This window comes from Petaurus breviceps, unplaced genomic scaffold (assembly GCF_028583685.1).
Source record: "Petaurus breviceps papuanus isolate PSGF00001 unplaced genomic scaffold, PetGlider_PUasm1.0 154, whole genome shotgun sequence".
Lineage (NCBI taxonomy): Eukaryota > Metazoa > Chordata > Mammalia > Diprotodontia > Petauridae > Petaurus > Petaurus breviceps.
In genome coordinates, this window is record NW_027185715.1 from 7,521,540 (window position 1) to 7,545,214 (window position 23,675).

The 23,675-nt window shown below is 36.0% G+C and overlaps 1 long non-coding RNA gene across 1 annotated transcript in view; it reads left to right on the forward strand.

Annotated features, from left to right (window-relative positions):
- The first annotated feature begins 1,031 nt into the window (after positions 1 to 1,031).
- LOC138155389 (uncharacterized) overlaps positions 1,032 to 23,675 on the forward strand; it is a 35,191-nt gene continuing 12,547 nt past the window's right edge. The window contains exons 1-2 of the long non-coding RNA XR_011166821.1: positions 1,032 to 1,180; positions 21,134 to 21,373. This is a non-coding gene — a long non-coding RNA (uncharacterized lncRNA). The remainder of the gene's footprint in view (positions 1,181 to 21,133; positions 21,374 to 23,675) is intronic.

Below are 23,675 nucleotides of genomic sequence, written 5' to 3' on the forward strand. Positions count from 1 at the left end.
TCTCTCCTTTCCTCCTTCCTTCCCTCCCTCTTTCCCTCTCTCCCTCCCTCTTTCCCTCTCTCCCTCTCTCTCTTTCTCTCCCCCCCTCTCTTTCTCTCTCTCTCCCAAATGTTCTGTTGATTTAAAATAATACTTACCTGGAGTGGGGGACAGGGCATTGAATTAGAGCTAGGGGGAAAGAAGAGCCTCTATACTCTGGGATGATTCTATAGTTAAGACTTATAATAAGATCTTTTCGCTATTTTAGAAACCCAGTCCTACAAAAGGATATGCATGTCCTGATGGTAATTTTTGTTTCTTAGTGAATGATATTTAGTTGACATTCTGATATATTTGGCTCAGCAGTGCCATGTTCTTTATTTTGGTTGACATTTTATTGAAATACAGACAGTAAAGAATGTAAAAAATGGGAAGGAAGAAATGAAATTAATAGTTTGATATTACCTTACTAAAACAATTAAATGCAAGAAATTCTTTGAAAAATTTAAATAATAGTGTCCTTTATTCTCAATGAATTTTACCCCATTGATTTCTTGGGAGACAAGTCAACATCTTATCTAAGCAGAACTCTTATCTGATAATGACTTAAACCTTTAATGTGATTGTTACTTTTAAATACATAATTTTAATATCATATTATATAGAATTTAAATGCCTATATGAGCATTTTTCAGATTATATGGTACTGGATTTTGCTTATAGTATAAAATTAATGTTACACCACTTCAGAGATTCAGCTTGTTTGTGGGGAATTCTGTATTCATTCTAAAATGAAATACTGCTTCCTATTGGTATGTTTGATGTCTAGAAGATTATAAACAGTATCAAGAAAGAAATTTGGTAAGCAAATCTAGGAGTATATCAAGCAGGATCCTTTGGATAAAATCAAGAGACTTCTCTCAAAACCCAAAATATACCCTGAGGAATGGAAATCGCGCTTCTTTTCATCCCCTTTCCTTCCCTTCCTCCCCATCCCTTGTAGTTTTGCTACAACATCACAAGAAATAATGAACAGGGAAGAAAATAGTGACTTGATTTTTTTCCCCTTCCTGAAGCTTCAATAGTGGAGCAGAAATGGTGGTGTCACATGCAGCCATGTCTTGAAGGAGAGGAATGTAAAGTTCTTCCAGATCGGAAAGGGTGGAGTTGTTCCTCTGGAAATAAAGTGAAGACAACTAGGGTAGGTACAAGCCGAGTCTTGGCATAAAAGATGGTACATGACTTGGCTGATAAAGATGAAGTAGATATAATCAAATCCAAGTGTTATTTTATTTTATTTTATTATTTATTTATTTATTTTTGCTTTTTGGAGGGCAATTGGGGTTGTGTCTTGCCCAAGGTCACACAGCTAGTTTTTTTTTTGTGTTAAGTGTCTGAGGCTGGATTTGAACTCAGGTCCTCCTGACTCCAGGGCCGGTGCTCTATTCACTGCACTACCTAGCCGCCCCCCCAAGTGTTATTTTAGATGTGAGTTTTGTTTTAGAATTGTACTCATTAGTTGGTCCTGGTAATATAAAATTCAGCTACAGGGCTATTTGTTAAATGCCCACTATTCCTTCAGAGTCAGCCCTATAAGACTGGGCTATTAAGAAGGACTTGTGTTAGGCCAGAAAGACCTGGGATCAATCCTGCCTCTGACTCAGCCTAGCTGTGTGACCATGAACACTAAACTTCTTAGTGTTGCGGGAAACTATAGGATGAGGAATTGCAGACCAGTTGCTAATCTGCCTCCGTGGAAGGAGTTTCCATATTTGGAGTTCCCTGCGCCAACAAAATCTTCAGCCTGGACCAAAAATAAAGTCTGTTATCTCATGAGAGACGAATGATTAGAAACTGCCTAGAACTGTCTGTTAATGTCCTGGAAGAGTAAGCCAACCCCTTGTCCTTCCAAAGTAGATTAAACTGGGTAACACAGAATTTGTTCTGGCTTTGTCAGTCTCTGAGATCTTAAAAACCAAGGCTAGTCCAGCTTTATGTGACTATTTTGATTATCTGGATCTTCTAGTTAAAAGTTTCCTAATAATAGAGGTGATTAAATGCTGAAATAGATTCTTAAGTGAGGTTTGAGGGTGTTGAGATCAGTAAAAATATAATAAATGTCTCTCTGGATCACAATCTTTTTAAGCTTATGCAAAGAGGCACCCACAACAAATAATGATTAATAATTAACCTAACCTCTTGATTGGAGACTTGGGTGTCATAAACCTAAGTGTGAAAACACTGACAGTGTATTGTGTGTTGAAGGATGAGAGAATTTGAATTCTGCTTCACAGAATCTGCTGATGAAATTGTTAATGCCCAATGAGCCTCTAAAGACTGGATTCTTAACCTTTTAGCTGTGTGTACTATGCACACCATTGATGGTGAAGCCTATGGACCCCTTCTCAGAATAATGTCTTTAAATACATAAAATAAAGTACTTAAGATTGCAAAGGAAACCACTTATATTGAAATGAAGATGGAATTTTTTTTTCTAATCCAAATTCACAGACCCCTTGAAATCTATCCATGAACCCCTTGGGTTCTGTGAAGCCTAGGCTAAAAGAAAACACAAATCCTATATCAAAGGGTATACTTGGATGTTGGGTAGAATCAGGATGCTTGATAAAGCCAAGTACTTAGAAAAATGTTGTTAATTATTTTATTATGCTAAGTAGGAGGAAAAGAGACAAGTGAAATCCAACACAAAACAAAATCTCTACATCCGGAGGCTGGCAAATTTGCAGTAGTTTTTGACCACGGTGTTGCTCTGACAAGGATTGGTTTGCTTTACTAGGTCCCAGCTAGTCTTATGATTCCTTCTATTGTAATGATGTATTAGTGCTTATGCTACCTAAAACTAGACTGAGGGGACCAACTAGCAAGTGTAATCAAATTAACATTCTGTCAGTGGTCTTGACTCTGTGACATGTTGGCTAGAAGCCAAAAAATCTTTCTAAAATTCATGCAATGTCCCTCATCCATGGAAATATGGTCAATTAACTAGAATAACTATTACCCAGTAAGGTAACACTGCATTTGGCAAACATTGATTTACTTTAAAATATTCCAATAATGCTAGATTATTTTTATGATAAACTATATTAACAATATTGAAGTTTCTCACTTTCTCAACAGTTGAATCTTATTTCAAAAGGGCATATATGGAAATTCAACTAACTTTTTCCATTAGGATTCAAGAACAAAGGAAAAAAATTCTATATCTACCTTTGAATATTAAACCTTTGTTTACTTTGGTAGATAGGAAGTAGGCTATTTCTGTAGAATGTTGATAATGAGATTAATTATATTAATTAGTATTACTTTTTCATTAAAAGCACTAGGGATAATACAATTTTCCAAAGTGCTATTGATATAAAATAGAAAGCTTCAAAAGATCTTTAGATTTCTTCTAGAATCATTATAATTGTTTGACCTTAATTCTCATAGTAAATTGCCTTTGAAATGAGTCCATTGTTGTCAGTCTTTAGTCTCAAAGGACATGTCCCGTCCCCATTTCTCAAATAGTTGATAACTTAATGAAGGAAGATGCATGAAAGATTGAGGGCATAGGTGCAGAGGGGCTCAGCCCACTTATTTCATTCTGACATGCCTAAATCTCAGTCAGGGTTGATACTCTGAACACAGGCATGTTGGATGCAACTCATTATTTTTTTTCTTCTTTCAGCATTGAAACCTGCCCAGTCCTCTAACTTGAAAAAGAAAGAAAAGTTTCACTTATGATTAGGAAAAAGGAGATGTGAATGAAACATTACTCAAACAAAGAATGCTATTATCATTTTTTTATCATTCCTAAGACAAAGAAAGCAGCATAGATGGAAAGATGTGGTTATTTTATATTGAAAGGAGACAAAGGTTAGGAAAGAAAGATTTTCAATAGTTACAGTTAGTCTATCAGTGAAAGTAAACTAGGAAAATTTCTTTGAAACTAGCTGGGAGGAAAATGTTCAGAAATGGAAGGCCATTGTTGGAAAAGAATAAAAATGTCACTTGACTCCATAGAACATGAGGAAAATGCGACATTATCCTCTGGGTATTTATTGTCAAGGTGAAAGTAATGTTAGGCAGAAACAGAATTTCAATAACATATTAGTGGCAACAATTTCACAAAGGAAAAAAATCTTATCATTTTTATTGTCATTGAGTTTTGAGTTTTTTCCCCTGTGCTTTTGCCATATAAGGTAATTGTCATGGTGCTAATGAGAAAGGGCAGGCTAATTTTATATGATAGGGGTCCAACCACAGATAAGAATGGCTGGAAGTTAAGCATGAATGAATTACAAAGTTGTGAAATAGCTGTTCTCAGCCGAAAAGCAGTTGTGTTTCTTGAACAAGATATGCGGTCCTTGTGGAATGATCTCTATTGGAAAAATGGCATGAGAAATTATTAAAATGGGAATAATGTATGCACTCTTTGGACTATAATAGTACATCTCCAGTCTGAAGCTTTCCAATGGGCCTAATGTTCAAGAAACACAGTTGGCCCAAAACAGGAGCAGCTGAGCTGAGTTGGCTCTTAGCAAAGGCCAGCAGTACCCTTCTGGTACTGAACATTTAGAGTACAACGGATGGGCCATGCTGATTGTACTATGTGTGCTAATCAAATCCTCTCTTTTGCTCTATTTTGGGCCCAAAAGAAAGCTTCTACTTCTCCCTGCCTCACTTTTCTGTCACTCTGTCTGCCTCTGTCTTTCTGCCTCTCTTCCTCTGACTAGTTCCTTTCTCTCCTCTCCTCTCCTCTCCTCTCCTCTTCCTTCTTTTCTTCTTCCCCTCCCCTCCTCACCCCTTCTCTCTCACACAAATTCTATTCCATTATGAAAACAAAAAGTCAAAAAAATGTAAGTTAAGAAAAAGACTTTGTGAGACATTTTTGTTTGGGGTACATAGTCTCTCTAAACCAAAATGTTTAGTTCCTAAAGAATACTACTGAAATCCTGATATTTTATAAAATATATTCCTCTTTCCACATAACTGAAAACTTGGAACTGGAAGCTGTAACCATCTACCTTCCTATCTTACCATTAAGAGAGTACTAGTGTTTTTTTTTTTTTAAAGAAGAAAGAAAAAGTAATGAAAAGCTTTCTGGCTTCTCATATTCTAAGATAAATAATGAAAAACTTTTCAAAGAGTCATTAATAAAACAATACTTTTTTCTAGTGTGAAAGAGCATATAATTATATGCTAATTATATAATATAAAAGTAGCAAGGGGAAAAGGTGCTATAAAGCTTGTAAGCTTTGAGAAAATTATTTTTTTAATCATAATGTTGGAAAAAATCATAAGAAAAATCAGGCGTAGACTCACATCTTTTAATGTTAAGATATATATATATATATATATATATATATTTTTTTTTTTTTTTTCCTAGTGGAACATCTTATTGAAGAAGTCAAGACATAGTCTTCCTTTGTAATTTAATGTTTTCTGTCATTTGAGAAAGACTCCAAATTCTGTGTTGGCTGTGCTAATTTGGTTAACTCAATCTCTTTTAAATCTCTAGAAAGATGCATTTGGCTTTCTCCTCTTCAAGAACCAGTGTTTTCATTTTGTATAGTTTTAGATTTCCTTCAAGCATCGTATCTCCCAGGTGCACTGACTCTATTATCCTTAACAAGAAGTTTCTTAGTTGGTCTCTTTTATAAAATACAATTCTTTTGCTTTTTCCTCATTGAACTTTCAGATCTCTAGGGCAGGGAACTCTCTAATCCCCCAAAGTTCCTGTTTAAAAATAATGATTTTCACAAAGAGGAAAAAAAAAACCAGGTTACTTTCATTTTTCCTTTACTCCCAATAAATGAATGAGAATCAATATCTAAGATGAATTAAAGCATTTCATCTATACTAGGAAATGAACCAAAATGTTCCCATCTTTACAATGCGGAAATTAGGAGTCTTGCAGTCTCCACAGGTAAACAGTGTTTATAAAAAATGAATATTTACTCCATTTCCCATTAGTCCCTTTTACAATATTGTTTTCCCTTTACAAAACCAGGGCACTAAAATCACAGAATTCACTTAGTCATTGACCTCTTCCTCTTGTAAACTCCTAGCTCCCATTAAGGCTAAGCTCATTTGCCCCCTCCTAAACGATGCCCCTTTAGATTCCCTCCCTGAACCTCTCCCTCGGGTTGTTAATGAGGAGATCTACCCTTCATGGAATTTATTTGTATTTACTTTGGACATACTTCATGTTCACTTGGATGGGTACATGTTATATCCCTCAAATAGAATGGAACCTCCTTGAGGGAGGGGATAGTTTTTTTTTTTTCTGTCCTTCTATTCCTAGTGACTAACACAGCATTTAGTACATAGTAGATGTGTACTAAAAGCTTGCAGTATTGATTTTTTTTCAAGTGCTTATTGTGTTCATATCTCTATGCTAGTGCTGGCTAGATGACAAAGTTTAGATGAGAGGCTGGCTTTGCCTTCCCAGAACTTACAGTATAATCAGGGAGATAAGATATAACCACAGATAGTACTATATATAAAATGCTCCATAAGTGTATAAATAAAGTACATTTAGGTTCAAAAGGGAAGATCGTAACTGAGAGACTGAGGAAGGTGCTGTATAGGAGGTGGCCTTTGGGTTGGGCTTTTTTTTTTTAAAGACTGGTCTGGGTCTTCCTTCCTCTCTCACCCAGGTTATAAGTTCTAGGACTACTCTCACAGTCCAGTGGCTCTTGGTTGGATATGGGAACTTTGGCTTACTCCATTTCTGACCTGTGTCACTTTGCCCTTCCTAAGGCAACATGGTGTCCCATCAATTTCCCTCACCATATTAATTCACTAATTATTGTGGACACCAGATTGGCTGTAGCTCAGAATTTTCCAGCTCAAGAGACGCACCAGCCTTAGCCCTCCTGGTAGCACGGATTACAAATGTGAACGACTTGTCCAGCTTGGGTTGGGATTCAGAAGCTTGACCCAGTATTCAGCAGTGGGGATCTGGAAAGGATCATAAAGATAATTTCTCCCAACCCCTCAGGCATTTTATAGATCTCAATGACATTTATTCTTTTTACTTTGTCAATATACATCTTTGAGACAAAAGATGGATTTATAGTTAACAATGCCAACTCCCATCACTGCAGCGCTGTTAAGTTTGCAAAATGCTTTCCTCACAATAGCCCTGTATGATTATGTAAGTTACATCATTCCCATTTGACAGATAGGGAAATTAAGGCTGAACAAAGTCCAGTGATCTGCTGAGATTTGAATCCGGATTTCTCCCAACTCCTGGCCCAGTGCCCATTGAGGCTACCATATTGCCTCATGGTATAGTAAGGGTGATACATTTCTCCATAGTATAATTCAGGGTAACCTTGAAATTGCCGAGTTATCTTTATGTGCTCATTGTAAAATAGAGACGTAGTAACCTCCCGTGTTGCATTGTGGATGTGTTCTTCTAGCCATTCCCATTCATTCTGTCTCCTAAAGCAGTTGTTGCCTCCTCTCATACCAAGACTCAGTAATTCACTACCATCAGGGAGGCCCCTGGTATAATCTTGAGCAATCACTTAACTTATGTTTGCCTTAGTTTCTTCAGCTGTGGAACGGGGATAATAACAACACCTATCTTCCAGGGTTGTTGTGAAAATTAAATGAGATAATATTTGCCAAGTGCTTAGTATATCCCTGTCACAAAATAAGTACCCTATAAATGCTTGCTATTATTACTATTATTATTAGCAGAGGCAGGGGAGAAAGGGAGATACAGAAAGGGAAGGGAAAGAAAGTAGAGTGAGAGGATAGATGAAAAGGAAGAAAGGGTAGAGAGGAGATGTGATCAAAAGGAAAGAGGCCCCAATTGATTCACTTGCCGCAACATGGCCTGAGTTTTCTATTCTCATGTTAAACACCACATCAAATCTTTTTCAACTGTGGTTGTACATATAAGAATTTCCTAATCACCATCTTTTCTTCTGTCTAGGAAATCCAGCATATGTACTGGTATACATAGCACTGGCCTTAGAATTTGAATTTGGACTGGAGTCTTGATTGCTACTTATTCAGTGTGAGACCTTGAGCAAGTTCTTTAACTTCTCCAGATGCCAATTTCCTCATCTGTAAGAAGGACTTAGTTTATATGGCTTATAAGGTTTTTTCTAGGTGTAACGCTATATAATTCATTGAATAATGCCATCCCTACATCAACATGCATCTATTTAAAAGGCCCCATTTCCCTTTGTTCTCTGGTTTATTTTCCAATTGAATACAAAATTGAATTCTACTCAATTAGGCCAGAATATCTTGACATTCTTTAGAGACTTTGGACTCTGGTCTACTCTACTCATGTGGTCTACTCTTCCATGGAAATAATTGCTAGACATGGTGACAAGACAGCCAAAAAAATGGAGTAAAAGAAGATTATATTGAATACAGAATTTCAGATTTTAATTTTATGGTTTCCTCATTTACTTTTAAGAAATAAAGTGAGTAAAACCTCCTAAAGATGAACTTCATGAAAGAAAAAAATTCATACTGAACAACTTTGGGTTAATTTCTACTAAATAAAGGTCATTTAACTCAGCAAAATCACAATTACAATATAGAATACATTTTAAAAAAATTCATCATTGGTATTGATTAGTAATTTTATCACTAAATCATAAGAAGACTTCAGTAAACATTTTCAACCTCCTCATTTTACAAATAAAGACACCTAAGCCTAGATAGGTTAAACGTCCAGGGTTCCATAAGTAATAAGTATCAGACATAGGATTTGAACACTCACCTTGACACACAAGCCAGTATTATTTCCACTGTACTGTCTTGCTTCTTTACTGTAACAACTATCAATGGAACTTTTGAATGTAGGGAAACACTTATTGTAGGTAAGCTTTAGAATCAGGAATGAGAAGGTTATTTCTAGAAAAACAATTTGAAAAAAAAAGAAAAGAAAAAGAAAATAAATCAATCTGAAGAAGAGTCAGGCCTCTGAGGTCAGAACAGCGCATCATGAAGAGACACGGGTAGAAGACCTAAATTATTCAGTGTTGTTTTGACCCTCTGTTAAGATTGTAGTGAACTATCTGGGCTTATGCATTCAGAAAACATTACTTAGTAAAGTAGCATGTCTAATTTAGTATTTCTAATTAAAAGAGCTACTTACTTAGATGATAGCAATTTTGCAGTCCTAGGAATGGCTATATTTGTATGGTACTTCCAGGAAAGAGAGACTATTTTAGAAATTATCACTAAGGGTATATTTTCTAAACTTGGCCCTAGTTTGCACAATTAAAAATGGGGAATAAGTAGCATATGCATGCCTTCATAATCCTACATAAAATTAGATGGTCTGTGTTTGAGCCAGGTGCTAATGTGTACATAATACTCTAAATATTATATTTGTAGCCTTTTAATAGACTGAAAGTGAGGGAAGAGTTGGAAAGAAAGTTTAATTTAATTTGGTTTAGTTTAATGTGGCATACATTGGCCACATTACTTGGAAATTTTCATGGACAACGTCCAGGGTTTCTCTTATGTGTGGACACCCTGAATGATGTTTTTTATGAGGACCAGGAAAGTCCAAAGAATCTCATGAAATTATTTACCCTGTCAGCTGGCTAATGCCTGAAATTCCATTTGAGACTCATTCTTTCAGCTCAAAACTCTAATTTATGTGAAAACCCAGCTATCTTAGGCTATAATAATGTGGTAGTTTGCTTTTAGTCATTCAAATGAGTGATAATGCATTCACTCATTTTCAGTCATTTAGGTAGAATTAATAGAAATATAGGGATTAGGACTAGATCTGTGATTTTATTATTATAGGGAACCTTGTGGTTGAAGAAACTATTGCTACCAATTTAGGTTGTCTTCTCTGCCACTTACTTACAGTCTTAAAGTGTTGCTGAGAGTACCACGTTTCCCAGGGTCACACTTCCAGTGTGTGTCACATGAGGACTTTGGGCCCAGATCTTCTTGGCTCTGAGGCACCTTCTTTATCCAATATACCACACTGTTTCAGGCTAGATTAGGGAAAGTGAAAGTGATCACCATATCATGCTCTGTGTCTGTCAAACTTTCTTTGTTCAGAATAGTGTTCTGAGTTCTGGGTACCACAATTTAAGAAGAACTTTGGAAAATTAGAGGTCATATTCAAGTTTACTTAAATGGTAAAGATTTTATAAAGCATGTTATAATGGCAGTTGTTGAACACAGAAAGGAAATTTAATTCGAAGAAGAAAACACCAATACTTTTTTGTTATGGAGAGGGATAGAATTAGGACCTCCTGACAAAATTATAATGAGTGATTTTGCTTTGGGATATTAAAAAAAAAGACTTTTATTTTTTAAAAATTATGACTGTCGGGGGCAGATAGGTGGCGCAGTGAATAGAGCGCTGGCCCTGGAGTCAGGAGGACCTGAGTTCAAATCCAGCTTCAGACACTTAAAACAAAAACTAGCCATGTGACCTTGGGGAAGTCACTCAACCCCAATTGCCCTCCAAAAATAAATGCAAAAAAAAATTATAGCTGTCCAATGAAGTTTTGAAGTAGCCCCTTCCCGCTGTAAATATTAAGATGGAATATATGTAAAAAGTTATTACATTAATTGGAGAGCTGAATTAGGTGATTTCCAAGATCCCTCCCATTTCCAAGATTCTCTGAATCTGTAATTTATAACTTACTATGCATGAATTGCATCTATCAATTTTTAATAAGAATATATTTGCCTCTAATGACTTGCAAACCTAATAAAAAAGGCTTTAAAATCAAAAGAATGGGGGAGGGAGAAAGTTGCTTATGTATATCTACTAACTCAGAAATCATAGAGAATGGCTGAAATGAAGAAAGAAGAAAAATAGTTGAGATCAACAAAAGTTTACAGAAGATAAAATCCAAGAAAAAAAACAAACAGTAGTAAAACCCAAGGTCTCAATGTCTATATACATAGGTCAAAAATGTAGGCAATAAATAACAGGAACTAGCAATAAAGACACAATGGAAAAAATTAACCTAAGTATTGATGAGATTAAATCCATGTCTGGAGCATGACTGGGTCTGGGTATATCTTATTCAAAAGAAATAGGATAGTTAAAAGGGGGGTATGTAAACAAGCATGAAATTGGGTGAAGATCATTAGAGGGTGAAATAGAAGAGATTTTGTCAGTGGAGCATACTAGAGACCACTTGGACAGAAAGAAGAAATAGATCACTTTAAGAAATAGTTCATAAACCTAGTCTGGAGGCATGATAGAGTGGTTAGGAGGGTTTCAATTATTTAGACATCTTTTGGAGCTCTTTCTCTGCTCAAAACAGAGGAGTAATTTCTTTCTTTGTCCTTCATTCTTGAAGAGGACCATGACATCAGGGATGTGATGCCATCTCACTTTCTTCTCTGGGACCATCTAAGTCCAATGGCCAGATATGGATCAAAACAACTGGAGCTGGCCCAGGGACCTTGGCCTTTTCAAGCTGAGCTCTTTAATAGAACTCAGTTTTAGTCAATGCTTATTCAGTGACTAAGACTTAATAAGAAATTAGGCAGAGAATGGCCTCTTTCCCTAGTTAAATATATATTTATAAATATATATATATATATATGTTAAATACACATACACACACATACACATACATATATGGGATGGATGGGAAGACCCTCAGGGTTTCTGACCAAAGTAGAAACCTTTGCTATTTACCTGAATTCTGAGCTAATCAGGGCCCAAACGATGAACAAATAGGGCTTGGCCTGGGACTTATTGGCTAATGAGAGTCTGAGTGATTTGTGTTTTAGGTTGGTATTTAAGAAAGAAAAAAAAAGTTTCAGAGATTAAAATTTACATTCCTTTTGGGCAGAGCACCCACAGGTAAAGGTGTAAGACCTAGGTATACAGCAGAGGTATCAATCCCAAACCAAATTAAAATGTAATTGGGAAATATTTAACAAGATAAACATATAATAAACATAGATAATGTTAGCATACAGTGTTCTAAGTCAATATGTGGTCTTCAGGGATCTTTATATATGGTTTAGTGGTACCTGTTTCTATCTGAATTTGATAGCACTTGTCGAAAGCAACCAGCTTGGCCATGTAAGCATCAAATCCAAGCAAAGTGAACCAATGACTACTTTCGGCCCCCTGATATGTTTCAGTTCATTTCTCCAGGAGGTGCATCTCTTGGGCATGTGTAGCTGCACCCTGCAATATGGTGCCATATCCAGGGGTCTGCATCCCTGCTATGAAACATCAAGACCGTCTTGGTCTCTGTTTTTGTGTCTGGAGGGACCCCACTTCTAAGATTTTTTTATTTCTCCTACCATTTCAAGATCTAGGTTGTAGAAGGATGGGGCCATCCTAGTTTAGTAAGACTGTGCAAAGGGGATTGGTGTAGCCTGTGGTTTAATAGATGTGTTTAGAGGATACATACAAAAACAGGTAACCAAGGATGAATATAAATACATGGCACAGGTCTGTGAAACTAAGTAGTGTCGGGGATGATAATGTTTAGAATGAATCAAGACTAAAAATGACATACACAAAGTGGGGTCCCTTTTAACTACTTTTTGTGCTGGAGGAGGGTCAAAGAAAAAGCAGGACTACAAAACAGAGAGTAGACAGAGTTTATTTTGTTAATAATGAGGTAGATGGGGTAATGATCACTGAAAACAGAGTAGACAGAGTTTATTTTGTTAATAATGAGGTAGATGGGGTAATGATCACTGAAAACAGAGAGTAGGCAGAGTTGCCCAATTTTACTTCTCGTTGCCAAGGAGCATGAGCTTTGCACTAGAAATGTCGGAAAAATAAATTTCTAAGGTAAGTAAGGAGATAGGAAAGGCACATAGCTGCCCTTGATGCATTCACTTCCCTCGGTTTTGATGAAATCCATGCTAGGGTACTAAAAGAATTGGCAGGTATCATTGTAGCGCTACTGCTACATGGAGAAAGACCATGGAGAAACAGAAAATTACTTGGGGGGAGGAAAAGGTAACAAACATTTATAAAACATCTACTCTATGTCAGGCAATGCTTTACAAATATCATCTCATTTGATCTTCACAACAGCTGCAGGAGGTAGGTGATATTATCTTTATTTAACAGATGAGGAAAGTAAGGCAGAAATTTTTTTTTTTTGCTGTTCTCTTTTGTTTCTCATCCAGGGTCACAGCTAATAAATTGTCTAATGTTTATTTGAACCCAAATCTCCTTGACTTGAGGTCCAGATCTTTATCCATTGTGCCATGTTGTTGGATTTCTAACCTAATGTTTTTAATCAAGAGAGCTGTCTACTTGGTGGTAATTTACAACCCTCAGACTACATGCCTTGACATTAGTTAGGAAGCACTTCCAGGAAATACTTGCCTCAGCATCTGTTGAGTTTTCCTCCTTTACAGGGTCTTCAAGGAGAAATTGAATAATCACTTTTTGAATAGATTATACTGGGAATTTTTTTTGTATATAGATTGGACTAGATGCTTACCCATATGCCTTGTAAATCTTAAATTCTTGGACTCTTCAATTTTAAGCCCTTTAATCCATTAGAATTTGGTAAGAGGGAAGGGAAGCACTAGGTATCTGAATAGGAAAGAAATAACTTTTAGAAAGTTTTTTTTCTTAAATTGAGTCAAATTCTGCCTCTTTGTAATCACAATTCATTGCTCCTACCCTCTTTATCAAGAACAAACGTACTGCTCTTCGATATGACAGCTATGTATGCATACAGTTCCATACTATATATATATATATATATGGATATGGCAGAGAGGTGACATAGTAGATAGTGCGCACTGGGCCTGGAGTCAGAAAGACCTTAGTTCGAATTCAGCTTCAGACATATACTCACTCTTTGACCCTGTTCAAGTTACTTACCCTTTGTCTGCCAGTTTCCTTATCTTTAAAATGGAGATAATTATAGCAGCTACCTCTCCATTCACTAAACCTCTTTCTGCCTCCATTTACTTATATATAAAGTAGGGTTAATATTGAAATATTGATCCCTACCTCCCATGGTTGTTTTGAGGGTAAGATGAGATATTTATAAAGTGCTTTGTGAGTGTAAAAGTAATATAGAAATGGTAACTATTATTATAATTATACTTGAAGACCATTATTATGTTACCTTAAACATATTTCTTTCAAGGTAAATATTATCTATTTCTTTAGCTGATCTTCACACTGTATGGTTTCCAGTCTTTTCACCAGTCTAGTGATGTTCATTGGGACATTATTCAATTTCTTTAAAATGAGAGAGTCAGAACCAAGCCAAAGAGTTGAAATATGATCTGATCAGGCCATAGTATAACAGAACTAAAATCTCCCTCCTTCTGAATATTATTTCTATATTAACATAGTCACTATTTCTACATTAATATAGTCTAAGGTTTTGTTAGCTTTTTTATTGGCCATATTGTATTGCTGAATAATATTGAGCTTAGATTTTATGAAAATACCTGGATTTTTTTTCCACACAAGATGTTTAGCTGTATTCTTTCCATCCAGCTGGATCAGTGTGAGTGAGAGGATCAATTCTTCCTGTCTGCAAGGTTTGCATTATAGTGATATGTTTCTGTTTTACTTAGCAGATAAAGCACATAATATACATATTTAGGTGTTATTAGTTCCACTTTTCTTTAGTGATACCTTCAAGGACACCTGTACCATAGCTATCAGATCCAACGAAGGTGAGACATAGCTGATTTTGGCCCTGTAATATATGTCACTTCGTTTCCCTAGGGGGTATATCTCCTGGGCATATAGCCAAATACCATGGTGGTACCCTGTCCACAGAGTGGAAACACCAAGACTATCTTGATTTCTTTACTTTTATACCTTGAGAGACCCCGTTTCTCCAGCTTTAAATTTACTTCCACTTTAAGATCTAGGATTTGGAGGGTTGGGCCATCACAGTTGGTTGACATTATGAAAATGGGCTGACCTGGCCTGTGTTCTGCTTTATAGTTTATAACATACATCAGGCATATGGGGCTTACATCTTCTTATGGGGACTTCTTTCATATTCATACCTATTTCTACACAGAAGTCTCCCTACAGCAAACTCAGAATTATAAAAAGGAAACTAAATCCACACTAAGATTTGATGCAATAATTTAACAGCAGACAAAACATGTCTGTCATTACTTTAGGGGTATATTTCTTCTAGTCTTATCACACATATGATAATTCATAATGACCTACTCATTTGGACTAGAATTTTGCCACCAATACATGTCTCCTTCCTAAGTATTAAACTAATTCATTCTAATCACCTTGGCAAAAATATGTTTATATTCGTGAAATGAATTTTCAGTATCAACATGAAACTTTATCTCATCAGGAGAATTTGTTTATGTTTTAACTAAATTGTGACAATAAGCTAATGTTCTATGAGTGGTGCATTAGTAGAGACGGGCCGTTCCCAACCTAATAATTTATTTATTGTACAAATAAACATTAAGGGCTGCTAGTTCTCATTAGGGAGTGATAGCACATCCAAAAATGCTTTTTGGAAAACCTCAGAGGGGAAATATGAACATGATGATTTAGCCTTCTGTCAACCCTATTTTCTAGGATGTGGCTATGATGTCTACACATGTTAATACACATATACACATGCATACACACAGAAACAAGTGTAGGCATAATTTCAATGATGACTGAAATTCATTATTTTAGGAATCCTGACTATTAAAATTGGTGGGATTAAGCAGCCCAGGAATGATGGGATAGATGCTCTTAAAACTACTAAATTTTCTTCCATTACAATCTGAAAAATAGCCCACCATAATCTGTTCTTTTTTTTTTGTTGTTTGTTTTTTTGCAGCATTTCTACTGCTACAGAAAAATATCAGCTAATTTAGAATGGAATTTTATACTTATTAATATTTAAATAAGATCAACGAATTTGGATCTACTTAATAGGATTAACATAATTCCACTTCAAGAAGCCACATTTATTGTGGCAAAAATTACACATTCTGTAACTCTTCCAAACCTATGTTAATATCAAATTGTGATAATTCATTGATGTTATTTAAAATAAAAGCACTCAGCATAAGAGTCTTCTTTTCAATGTGTACTTGCAAAAACCAACTAAATAAAGTTAGCACTTTGAGGTAAGGGCTGGCTAGTATATTTCCTACCTTAGTTCAGTGATATGTGTATAGCAGAGCTAGGCCATGATTACTGTGAATAAGGAATGCCATGAAATGATGGTATTATTTGAATTTACTCAACATTTTTACTATTGGCTGGAACAAATTGCTATGTTTTCTATAATTATAACTTCAAATATTGTAAATTTGAATCTATAGAGTCTCTTCATGGGGTTTGTTGTTTGTACTAACTTGGACTTAGCTAAAAAGATCACATGTACTTGTTGAATTGAATGAATAATTTTAAAATCTGGACATTTCTAGAAGCTCTAAATTATTTTCATATAAAGAATTAGGCCCATGGAGTTAAATTTGATTATATTATTTTCATTCTTTATCCCACATCAAAACTTCTGGTACTTTTTAAAGATAGTCAGCTATTCTTTTGGAATGTCATTTAGGTTGATTTAAGGACATACAAAACCTAAATTAAAATTAAGAAAAACTTCATTATCTAAGCTAAATCATTAAAATTTATTTAAAATGTATAATATTTTTTGAAAATTCATGATTCTCAGGAGAGAAAATAAAAGGAATCCTGAGCCTAGAGTCAGGAAATTCTGAGTTCAAATCTGGCCTCAGACTCATATTAGCTATGTGACCCTTGCACCTCTGTCTGCTTCAGTTTCCTCAATTATAAAGTGGGGATGATCACAATACATACTTCACAGGACTGTTGTGAGGATCAAATGAAGCAATATGTAAAAAACCCTTAGAATAGAGCCTGGCAAATAGTAGATACTATGTAAATGCCTATTCTTTCCCCCTTCCCCATTTCCCTTCCCCCCTTTTACCTTTTATTCAATTAAACTAAATGGACACAAAGTGAACAATGATGTAGATGTTTACATTATCTAGCAATTAATTTGCAATGAAAATAATTCCCAGTTAAATAGTAAATCAAACAATATATTTTGAAAATAGTATATTATATATGCATACATACTTAAATATATAGTACACCTGGGAGATGAAATATATGCTTTTTATTACAGTTATATACTATAATCTTCATAGCTTTAACACTTGAGCAGAATTTGAACTATGCTTTGTAAGTGAAAGATGTTACCTACATGAGGAATTTTATCATTTCAAAAAATGTGGAAATAAATTTATAGTTTATTAAAGAATAAATATTTAAACTTTAAGCATGTTCCATTCCCATTTCTACTACTTAACCTATTTGCCTTAACACAAGTCTTTAATCTCTTTAGGTCTCAGTTTCAATATCTATAAAATCAAAGACTTGGGAAGGAAGGGATAAGCATTATACCTTCTATATACCAGGCTTTGCTCTAAGCTCTTTACAAATATTATCTCATTTGATTCTTACTACAATCCTACAGAGTAGTTGTTATTATTGTCCTTATTTTATAGTTGATTGTGGAAACTGAGTAAAAAAGAGGTTAAGTTACTTGCCCAGGGTCACACAGCTAATAAGTGGCTGAACCTAAATTTGAGCTCAGGTCTTTCTGGTTCCAGGCACATTGCTCTGTTCACTGATATAAATGTACACCTAGCTATGTTAGCTCTATGTATTTATACATATACATATATATGTATATACACACACATGAATAGATACATAGAAATGTACATATGCCATATATGTATGTACATACATATACACATGCATGCATACTAAGAGGTGTCTATAGTAAGTCCATACTAAGGACTAAGAGGTCCAGAACCTTGGGATCTTCTTCATAATTTACAAAGTTGGAGGAAGAAGAGGAAAGCCAAGACAATGTAATATTCTAGGAATGAGATTAGAGTGTCAAAGGCAAGGACATAAATGTGCAGCAATGCCTTTTCATATGCAAAATTGGGATTATGTTTTGCTCTGGATAGCATCAATCTTTGTGGGAAAGCAAAGAGAGAGACAGAGACAGGCAGAGACAAGAGAGTCAGAAACAGGCAGACACAGATTGACGGACAGACAGAGACATCACAGACAGAGAGAGGGAAAGAAGAGGGGAGGGAGAGAGACAGAGAGAAAGAGAGAGAGACAGAGAGAGACAGAGAGAGAGAGACAGAGAGACAGAGAAAAAGAGGGGGGTAGGGAGAATGAGAATGCATTCATAACTGTAAATATTCAAATATTTAGTGTGAGGATGGGTGTGCTATCATTTTTGAGTTAAGCAACCTTAACTATATTTTTTAGGTACCTTTCATTGCAGCAAGTTTAGCCTGGACACCTCAGGTGACTTGAGAAATCATATTAAACAGAAGCAGGACAGTTGTTTCTACTAAATATTCCAGGCAAAACCCTTCCTGGAGGGTAGGAGCACATTAAAAAAAAATTAAGCTAATTTCTAACTGAAATGTTAGCTGTAATATATATGCCAGGATCAACTCTGATCTATGCATTTGGGCATTTCTTACATCCCAAGGGGCTAGCCTAATACTAATTAAAGCATCACACTGCAGCATTATCTTCTCCTTTTATTATTTTCATGAATTTATCTTATTTGAAAAAATCAGGCCATTTCCAAATGTGAATAAATTTGAATATCAGAGGCTCAAATGTGGATCTGAATGTCAAGACCCATGCAAATCCATAATGTCAAGTTTTGAAACCAGAGAATCATGGGAATAATCAAATAAATTAAATATGGAGGAAGTGACCTGTTAGGTCAGCTAGTTGTTCCCCTTACTTGCTCAGGGTGAATCCATACACCATCTATTTTATTTTTCCTTCTGAAAATATCTATTCTTCTTTCCTCCCCAGACACTTGTCAGTCTTCCATCTTTCACCCAAGAAATAGGAGTATGGAACAAGCCAACTATAAAATGAGTGAATTGGACTAGATGACCTCTAATATTCTTTTATTTCTAAATCTGTGAACCTATGTTCCTATGATTATTCCTTTACATGATGAAAAGGTATTTCTGAGTTCAAAGGACATTTTCTTGGGAAGATTTTCTGCAAGATAAGTCAATTCAACATTATGTGATAAGGGTGAGAGACTACAGTTATCCCTTCCACATCACAACTTTCCCCATCACAGTTTTGATGCACTCTGGGCTGGCATAAGAAATGGAATGGGAATTTTTGGGGGAGTTTTGTAGAAGTCTCAGATAACATGTGAAGGCCAGCAGATGGAAGAGAAAAAGTTCAAAAACTCAGACATCCATAAAATATATGTATAGTATTATATAATATCAACATATTTTATTTTTAATACCACAATAATTCAGAGTTCTCTGGTACGAAGGGAAGGACCAAAAATTTTATGTGGATTTTCGGGATTGTGAGGGTACCATTCCCTGAACCCATGCAATGTGTAAGGGGTGTAAAGGATAAATGTCCTGGCATCTAGAGGATCAGAGGTTTCATGAAAGAGGTGTAATTTTTTTTTCTTTTTTGGAGGGGGAAAGGCAGGGCAATTGGGGTTATGTGACTTGCCCAACATCACATGGCTGGTAAGTGTTAAGTGTCTGAGGCCAGATTTGGACTCAGGTCCTTCTGACTCCAGGGCCAGTGCTCTATTCACTGTGCCACCTAGCCACCCCAAGAGGTGTAACTTTTGAGCTAGGTGGTGCCATGGTGCACAGAGGGCTGGACCTGGAATCTGGAAGATCAGAGTTCAAATAGGGCCTTAGACACTTACTAGCTGTGTAATCCTGGGGCAGTCACTTAAGCTAGGTCTGCCTCTGTTTTCATGTCTGTAAACTGGGGATAATAATAGCACTTTACCCCACAGGCTTGTTGTAAGGATAAAATGAGATAATATTTGTAAAGTGCTTTTGCAAATTTTAATGAGCTATGTAAATGATAGTGAATAGTGGGTTGGTAGATAATAGAGATTTGGACAATAGAGAAATATTATATCTCTTCAACCACCCTATGTTTTTATTTTATTCTGAAATCCATGAAGTTCTTGAGCTTAATTCTCAAGCTTAAAAATCCATATATTCCCAGCTAAGTGGTGCAAACATAGAAATAACCACGAAGCCACCTTTATAAATAGTTTATCAATGAATTTAGTTTGGAACAGCCACATGCAGGAAGTAGGATACCTAGAGTAAATAGAAATAATGAAATCTTCTATGCCATGGCATTTTTGCTTCAGTCACATTGCCATCATATTCATTTCAGGATCAGTAGAGGAGAAGTGGAACAGTATAGGAGTTGAGGACCTTTATCCAAATCCCAGTTCTGTTATTTACTACCTACGTGACCTTGGGTAAATCTACTGACGCTCTCAGGGTCTCAGATTCCTCATCTATTAAATGAGGGGACTGAACTAGTTTTCTAAGGTCCTTTGCAGCTCTAAATATAGAATCCAATGCTAAATATTTTAAAGGGAAGAAAGACATTCTTTTAGTAATAAATGCTTATTAGACTTTCAATTATTACAGTTTTTTAATCATCTTTTATCTTCAATGTTGTGTAGCCAAGCTTCTTTTACATTACTCACCTTACACAATCCATACATGCACAATCTGAATTATATAATCACCTACTATTTCTTGGGAGCTCCTCAATTCTAGAAAACTTGAATCCATGGTGTTTTGATATCTCTGAGGTTCTTTAGGAAACTGTGAGTGGGCTGCCTATCAATGTCTATAAGATGCCACCCCCCTACCATATATGTTAAGTGCAATGTCCCCTCATGTCTTAGAATCAATGGTATTTATATTCTCTACTATATATTCTTTTTTTATAATTCTTAATTCTTTTCTCAGCAACTCTAAATAAGGGATGTTGTTTTTCTTGTACCTAATGTTATCAAAATTGTTATGTTTTAACCAATGTCTGTGGGTATTTGGGCTTCACAGAAGTTGAAGTAATGTTTTGAGATCAACAAAAATTCAATTGATGATTTTGCTCTGAAGTATCTAAAGGCTTTCCCGTGATGCACTTTTATGGGGTGGGTGGGTAAAGGACATTCTTTTCGCTGACAAAAAAAGAAATACTTTGTCACTTTACACTTGTTTCCCTAATGTAAAAATGTCCCCTTTCCTCAAGATTTGTTATGTGTAAATAACATTTGAACAGTGGAGTACCTGACATGTGTTTATTCCTTAGGCAAACGTGTAAAACTCTTCAAGTTCCGAGTGGAGAAGTAGACAGAGGAGGTTTCCGCTGTGCCCGATGACAATTTTTGATTATTCCACACACAAAATAACACTCTGACTCCACGTTAGAGCACTAGTTGTGATGAATCCTAGTGTTGATCGGATTCTAAGGAAGGGCCAGAAGTTTCGTTGAGTCAAAACCACTCCAGAAATGTGCTCCTGTCCTGGTTTATTTCTCCCAAAGCAGCAGGTGTGTACATCATCTTCAAAGGATTAACTGTGACATCCACTTTATCATAGTGCCTGCTAGTGTTCCAGGCACCCTTGTTTCCTAAGGGCCCCATGATTCATTTGATGATGCTTTAGGGAGGGAGGGTCAGAGGGCATAGGACCCTCTTACTGAGCAAAGAAGGAAGTACTTGGCTACCTACAGTGATTCCTTTGGAAAATTGCTTTACATTTTCTGCTCTGAAAGGAATAGAAGTGGGCTGACCTTGCTCTACACTGAACTCAATTGGTCACCAAAAACCAGTTTGTAATCCTTGGTCTATTCAGTTAGACATCTTGTACCATCAGTTGCAATTTCTCTGTATCCTGCTTTTTCAAAGGCTAAATAATGGGTGACACAAGCTATAAGGGTGTCTTCCGTGGCCTCTGCTAGTGCCGAAAACATCTATTAACTCAGGAAAATAGTGTGAAATGAATTAAGCCATCTGATTCTCTGCCTTGAATGTGAACATAATCCTTTGGATTTCTATTTAATCTTTGTCAACCAAATGAAGATTGTGTTTTGACCCAATCAAATCCTATAAGCTCAGAGGAGATTTCCCCAGCACTAAAATGAATGACTGCACACCAATATGTAGGCAATTTGAAATGAATAGGACCATAGATTTAGGAGGGGACCTTAGAAGTTATTTAGTCCAATGTTATAATTTTACAGATGAAGAAATTGAGGCACAGAGATGTTAATTGGCTTCCTTAATGTCCCTTGAGTAGTAAGTGACAAAAATGGATTTTGAACCCATTTCCTATTATTTTAGATCTGGTGCTCTTTCTACTATACCATACTCCCTCATCTAAATTTATAATCCTGCCCAGAGCTGGCTGAAAGGTCCTGGATCCTAGTTTAAACTAGAATAGAACATGGTTGCCAAGAATTATTTTGATTAATTCAATAGACTGTGCTCTCTTTAGTCATCCAAAACAGTAGTGTCAATTGCAAATAGAAAAAAAAGGGGGGGGGGCACTAATCCACACATAAGGATCCTTGCAGGCTGCCTATTGTGTTAATTTTAAAGTTTGATGTTATCTATGTTTTAAAATTTATTTTGTTAAATATTTTCCAATTACGTTTTTATCTGGTTCTGTAGCCCCTGGGAGTGTGGTGGACTCCTTGCTGTATGTTTGACACCTCTGATCTAAACCAATTCAATTGAATTCAGATTAAATCAATAAGCATGTATTAGTGCTGTCCTAGGTGCTAGAGACACAAAGCTCAATAGGAAACCATTTCTGCCTGCAGGGATATTCTACTGGACATAGCTAAGTATAAAAATCATATAGCAAGCAGAAAAGTAGCACCTTCTCTTAGTAATCTAAAAAGTCTTTTTCTTAGACTTGATCTCCTCTCCCTCCCTTCTTTACTTCCTGTTAATCTTAATGCTATTCCCATTTCTCAATCAAAGTAAGAGTTCTTGAGGGGTTAACATTTTTGACCAAACACAGAATCTTCTAGTAGTGGGAGGAAAGGGGTGAGGTTGGGATATGTCAGGATACAGAGATGTGATGGTGGCAGAAACCTGATAGAGGCCAACATCTCCCATTTTCCCTCTAGAAATAAGAAATGAATATATATTTTTTAAAAAAAAGTAAATCTGGTATCCAATTTGTCATGTAAAGTACATCCCAACTGAATCCACTCAGAGGCTCTCTTTTAAAATGTGAGAAGTGTACTGGTATGCAAAGTCAATATCTGAAAAATTGACCCAGATTCCCTAAAGGGCTTTTGGATTAGTTATTTTGATGCTTCTGTGAAGGTTTTCTTTAATCCCATCATACTCTGGTCCAGTCAGCTTTCTTTGTTCACCATGAAAAAACCAGAAGGAACATGTAGTGGGGGTCGGGGTAGCAGGAGAAAAGCCTCAACTTTCTTCCTCTGAGTCCCAGAGGAATTTATGAGCTACAGAGAAAGAGCCTAGGAAAAGTTGTTTTGCTAATATTGAAAGTCATCCAAAGAGAACCAGTTCCTCTGCTCTAGAGGGCATGAATGTGCCTAAGTGGTGATGCAAACTGTCATCTGCTTTCATGACTCATGCAGAAGAGTTGGTGGTGGGCATGCTGTACTATGGCTTTCAAAGTTCCAAGAAACAACACAAATCCATCTGTTCAAGAGATTCGTTACCAGCCCAAATCTTCATTTGCCGAGTACAGGAAGCTGCTAGAAACTGTTGACAGATTTTTGTGTCTGTGGTAATATCTCACACTAGATTGGTGTTCTAATATAATTATTCACCTTTTTTATGAGTACGACATGGTCGTTATTTCTTCAG